This window comes from Chinchilla lanigera, unplaced genomic scaffold (assembly GCF_000276665.1).
Source record: "Chinchilla lanigera isolate Chin_1 unplaced genomic scaffold, ChiLan1.0 scaffold00001, whole genome shotgun sequence".
NCBI classification, from domain to species: domain Eukaryota; kingdom Metazoa; phylum Chordata; class Mammalia; order Rodentia; family Chinchillidae; genus Chinchilla; species Chinchilla lanigera.
In genome coordinates, this window is record NW_004955402.1 from 24,867,765 (window position 1) to 24,873,537 (window position 5,773).

Sequence of the window (5,773 nt, forward strand, 5' to 3'; positions counted from 1 at the left end):
CAGTGTACTTAAATCAGAGATAATGAAAAAGATAAGAATAGAAAAATCATGTACAGCAACAAAAAGTTAGTGAAATATTGCTATATAATTCAAAGTCAAGGAAGAAATCACAGTGGAAATGATAAAATATCTTCCACTGAATAACAATGACAATTAGACATGTCAAAATTTGGGAGGCACCTCCAAAGCCATGATTAAAGAAACCTATACATTTCAAGTGTTATTCCGAAAATATCTAAAATCCAGTATCACAGGCACCCATATTACAAAGTTAGGAAATTAAATTAGGAGCATACATAATTAAGTATTAAAAGTAATACAGCAAGTAATGAAATAGAATGTAAGCATAAAAGAGACAGGACCAACAAACAAAAAATACTTCTTTAAGAATAAAATGAAAAAGTCCTTTTAGTAAAATTAAGAAAAACTGAAACAATGCATGAATAATCAATGTTGAAAATTAAAAAGTACTACAATTTCTATGGAATTTAGTAAATTTCTAAGGAAATATTATAAACACCTTTGAACAAATTGAAAAATTTCAAATCATTAATCTATAGAAAACTAGTATATCAAAACACATTTATATAACCTAAATACTCTCATAAGAATTAAAATAATTGTACCTGTAACTAAACATTTTAAACTAAGAACAACTCAAGGTCATCAACTTCACTTTAAATCCTACCAATCATTTAATATAGGAATAAAACAAGTATTACTAAAGGAGCCCAGCCAGAAGACTTCTGGTGTGACAAAGTGAGAAAAACAGAAAAACTTTACCCAGATGAGTAGTGGTGATAAAACTACAAAAGCTGTCAAAACAATCATATTTTGGAAATCAAACAAAGCAAACCACAAATCACCCAAGGAGGACCATAATAGCAGTAGAAGTTTGCTTCCTTCCATCATTCCCATCAACACAGAAGTTTAGTAATCACCACAGAGAAAACTGTGATGGTTATTTCACTGCTTAATAGCACTGACTTGGCCTGGAGCAGAGTGCAAAGATACCTCTAACTGGGGACACTATTGAAAACAAACAATGTTGATCTCCATGTCAAATAAGAGGAGAGCATGAATATCCAGCAGGCAGCCATGGTTGTGATGTTGACTAGAACATACAACAGAACGGTAGACTAGTTAGAATTTTAAGGTGTCATTCTAGGAAATGAAGTAATTATACAAAGTCTAGAAAAGTTCACACACATTTCTTGCAGTCTGGTAATTTACATACATATACAAGCAAAATAATTGCTTAAAAGAGACAACTGAGGGTCTTAGCCAAGTTTCTTGTTTAGTATGAGGACTTGTGCACATGTACATGAAACATCAGAAGGCCCAGAAGAAGTGATAAGTTAGGGAAAACTCTTATAATCCTGTACCAAAGCACAAACCTATAGGCACAGACTGGAAGTCTTTTGGCTCAATGTATTTGGGTAAGTTTTGAATCAATTATTGGCTGACCACTGAATTTGCTGACCCATGTATTATATTGGAGTTTCAGAAGTAAACATGAAAATAAATTAAAAAGGAGAGACACTTGGAGTAGTCAGACTATAAAATTAGGCCAGTTAAGCAGAGCACTAAACAAAAACGTAACAACAAAGTAAATCTATGAAAGGGAATTAAACTCTGGAACTACAGTACTATAATTTACATAAAATGTCTCTTGTCATTAGAAATATTATAAGATATGCAAATAAACAAGAAAGTATGATTCATACAGGAAAGATAAGTCAATAGAAAACATCCTCAGGGATCCAGATATCAAAATTTTCAAAATAGCTATTACAGATATGATAATAAACAACTATAAACGTGCTTAAAGAATTAAAATAAAACATAATAGTAACTTTAAAAATTGAAAAATTAATAATAAAATAAAATTTAAAAGTAAATGAATACGAAATCTCTAATAAAAATATAACTGAATGAAAAATCATCAAAGGGGCTTACTACCAGATTTAATAGAGCAGAAAAGAGAGTCACTGTGGTGGATGTTACAGTAACAAAACTATTCAATCTGAAGAATATAGAGCAGAATGAATAAAGAAAAGTAAAGAGTAATTTAGGACCCTGCAAATTTCCACCAAGTGTGTAAACATAAGCATAATTTTGTCAGGAGAAAAGGAGAGTGGGATCAAGAAGCAGAAAATGCTATACTATATGCATATCAAAGAATATCAACACAGTCTACAAGTGCAAACAGATTTGTACCTGTATCCATGATAAGCCAAAAAGTAAAGACAAACATTAAAAAATGCAAAGTAGCAAAAGAAAATGGTTCGTCATATACAAAGGAAATACAAATATATTAATAGGAGGCTATGTCAAATTGATGAAATAATAAATATCTTCCCAAAACTATTTTTATATTCAGCATAATTATTCTTCAAATGTAAGGTAAAGAAATTATTATATCAACAAACACTGGAAAAATTCACTGCTAACAAATCTGCTTTTGGTCGCTGAGGTTTCTACTGAAAATTGTACTGTCATATGAATAGAGTTTTCCTATAGGTAATATGTCATGTTCCCCTATCTAACTTCAGTATTTTTTCTATTCTCCTTAACTTTCAAAAGTTTGTGATATGTCATGTTTTGGCATGAATTTATTTTATTTAAAACTTACATATTTTTATTTTGGAATAATTGTAGATAAAGGGCATTTTCAGGTTGAAGAGAAATGTAAAATGACTTGTGTTTTCCTTAAAAATTTATATTTGCCTTTGTCTTTTGTTAGGAGTGAAAAGGTGAACAATTATATTCATGCAGTAATATATTTTCCTACATGATTATCATTACTGATGATTTTTACTTCTTTTTATAAAAGTGTTCATGGCCCTGGTCTTGGGTATGACACCAAAGCATAGATAATAGATGAAAAATAACTGACATTACATAAAAATAGAAACTAGGAACTTTTATTGCTTTTCCAATGTTATCATTTTATAAAGGTAGATGACATATACAAAACCTCTATGGCCTCATGCTTATAATTTTAAATACTTCCTCTGCATACATTTAGAATTACACTACACAATACTATAGTTGTTACTTTTACCATCAAACCTTGGAATAATCAAGAGCAGAAAATCTATTGCAATTTTTCTCAGAGAGCTCTTCATTCTTAAGGGTTCATTCACCTTTTTATTGTCCCCCCCCCTTTTTTTTTAAGGGTAGGTTTCCTTAAAATCGGTTCTTTTATTTATTTTTTCATTTGAGAATGACTTGAATTTTCCTGAATTCCTGGATGACATTTCAATGTGTATAGGATTCTGGGTTGACAGTTCTTTGTTACCTAAAACATGTACTAGTTCTTTTGGTCTCTGTGGTTTCTGATGAAAATTGCACTGTCATATGAATAGCTTTCTCCTGTAGGTAATATGTCATGTTCCTTTACCTAGCTTAAGGGATTTTTTTCTATTCTTCTTAACTTTAAAAAGTTTATGATATGTCATATTTTGGCATGAATTTATTTAAAACTTACACATTTTTATTTTGCAATAATTATAAATGCAGAAGTTGTAAAATTAGTAGCCTCTTGTGTAACCTTTTTCCTATTTTCCTCCATTAGTAAGATCTTCCACAGTGCAGTACAACTTTAAAACCAAGATAGTGACAATAGTCTAATACTGTTAAACAGATTATATTTTTCAGCATCTCCAGATTTAGCATGCATACATTTATATGTGTATAGATTACACAATTGTAGCAAAAGTGTGGATACATGTACTCAACACCACATATATATGAAACTGCTCCATTAATACAAAGAATGCCTTGTGTCATCCTTATACAGTTTTACATATATCATATCCCATCCAGTCCCCTTTGAAGCTGTTATAAAATGAAGCTTTATAAATGCTGTTATAAAAATTTCTGTACAAGTTATTTTGCTCTTTACGTATTTATATTTTGTGTTTCTCATATAAGAGAAATCATGCCATATTTAACCTTCTGTGTCTGATTCACTGCACTTAACATGACAGTTCAAGGTGCATCCATTTTCCTACAGATTACTAAAATTTAGAGAACTCTTGCAGAAGATCTTCCTTTTCTTGTTTCAGTTCCAGCAGAAGTTGTTGATTTTGCTCCATTCTGTTTTCCAACCACTGTAGGAGAGGCCTGCTGACAGCCAACATCTGACAGCACAGATTCTTGGTAAACACTGAGCCATTATGGATCCTGGTTACTGAGTCCAGATGTTTAAGGTTGTGGACCCTCTTATAGGTATCCCATTCCTCCTGGAACAGGATCTTGGGCAGCTCTAGTGTTGATTCAAAGCACGTTTTCCCAATGGAGATACAAGGTACAATATGAATTGGGATTTGGATTCTCTCATAGTCTGACTTTCCTTGGGCCTGTACAGATTGGAAACAAGTATAGAGTATCTGGCCAGTCTTTGTGTTTTTATCCTCGATGAAACAGGAAAAAATAAGTCCTACAAATCCTTGATCCGTCATCTGGTATGTGGCTTTTGTGCGATCAATATGTGAAGGCCAAACGGTTATATGAGGATGAGAATGATACCAACCCACAATTCTCATGGGGCAGCCTGTTACTTTGGCCAACCTCTCTGCCTCTGTTGCCGCCCAACAGAGTTGCTCTGGAGAAATTTCTACGCTTTCCTTCCTCTTATCAGAACGTCGCAAGATGATGACAGAATTAATGTGAACGGTTCTGACAGTAGCAACGTCTTTAGTAATTTCACACATTTCAGTTCCAGTATATACAAATTTGGACTTACTACTTGTGTCCTCATTCAGTGATCCTACACAGAGCCCAAGTACCTCCTCCTTTTCTGTGGTGAGGGCATGACTGAGACAAACTAGGAACACGTCAGCCGAGAGAAAAACCTCCCGCACCGCCATGTTAGTTTCACTTCCTTTTCAGGCTCTTCCGGTTTGAAAAACCGAGTGCGCAGCCGCAGCAGCTGCCCGCGCCAGCACTCTGTTTCCTGGCCAGGCTCTGGCGAAGCCTGGCCTTCAGCCTGTAGTTTTGCGGGTCAAGACTTGGTAGAGGCAGGGATGGGCAGAGGGATAGGCAGAGGGGTGGGGGACGGATTTATGAGGCCAGGCAAGAAAAGACGAAATAGTTTTATGAAGCCTTGGTGTGAATTTTTGTGATTGTCCCATGTAGGTTTCATTCAGTTTATTGAAGCTGTAAGTTAATGTTTCTTAACCAAGATTTGTGAAATTTGTGAAATTCTCAGCCGTTATTTCCTCAAATATCTTTATAGCCCTGCCTTATATCTATTGCACTACCAGAACCACTGAATGTTACATATTTTATTGTAGTCCCATCAGTCTTGGAGTCTCTGCCTAATCTTATTTATTTATTTATTCATTTATTTATTTCTTTTTAGTTCATCTTCATTCAGTTCAAACTACATAATTTGTATTCTGTTCTCTACTTTGTTCATTATTCTATTGTTGAATCCATTCATAGAGCTTTTTCTGTTTTTCCGTTCTAAATTTTCCATTGGGTTCTTTTTAGCTCTTATTTTGTCTACAGCTTTGTTTTTATTGAGATATTTATACTTTTTATTTCAAGTTTATTTGTAATTGCTTATGAATGAAAAATTTTAATGACTTTAAAAAGTATTTTGAGATCATACAAGTACGTTTGTTCTACTTTTTTCAGTGAAATTTTTATTTTTGAAATGACTGATGATTTTTAAAAATAAAACCAAACTTTTTTTGTATCATTTTATGCGTCAATTTAACCTCATTATTTAGCATTTGTGTTTTATCTGACTTTCTTTCAC

The 5,773-nt window shown here is 33.1% G+C and overlaps 1 pseudogene; it reads right to left on the bottom strand.

Annotated features, from left to right (window-relative positions):
* Positions 1-2,972: 2,972 nt before the first annotated feature.
* On the bottom strand, positions 2,973-4,877 carry LOC102026377 (annotated as a pseudogene).
* Positions 4,878-5,773: the final 896 nt, after the last annotated feature.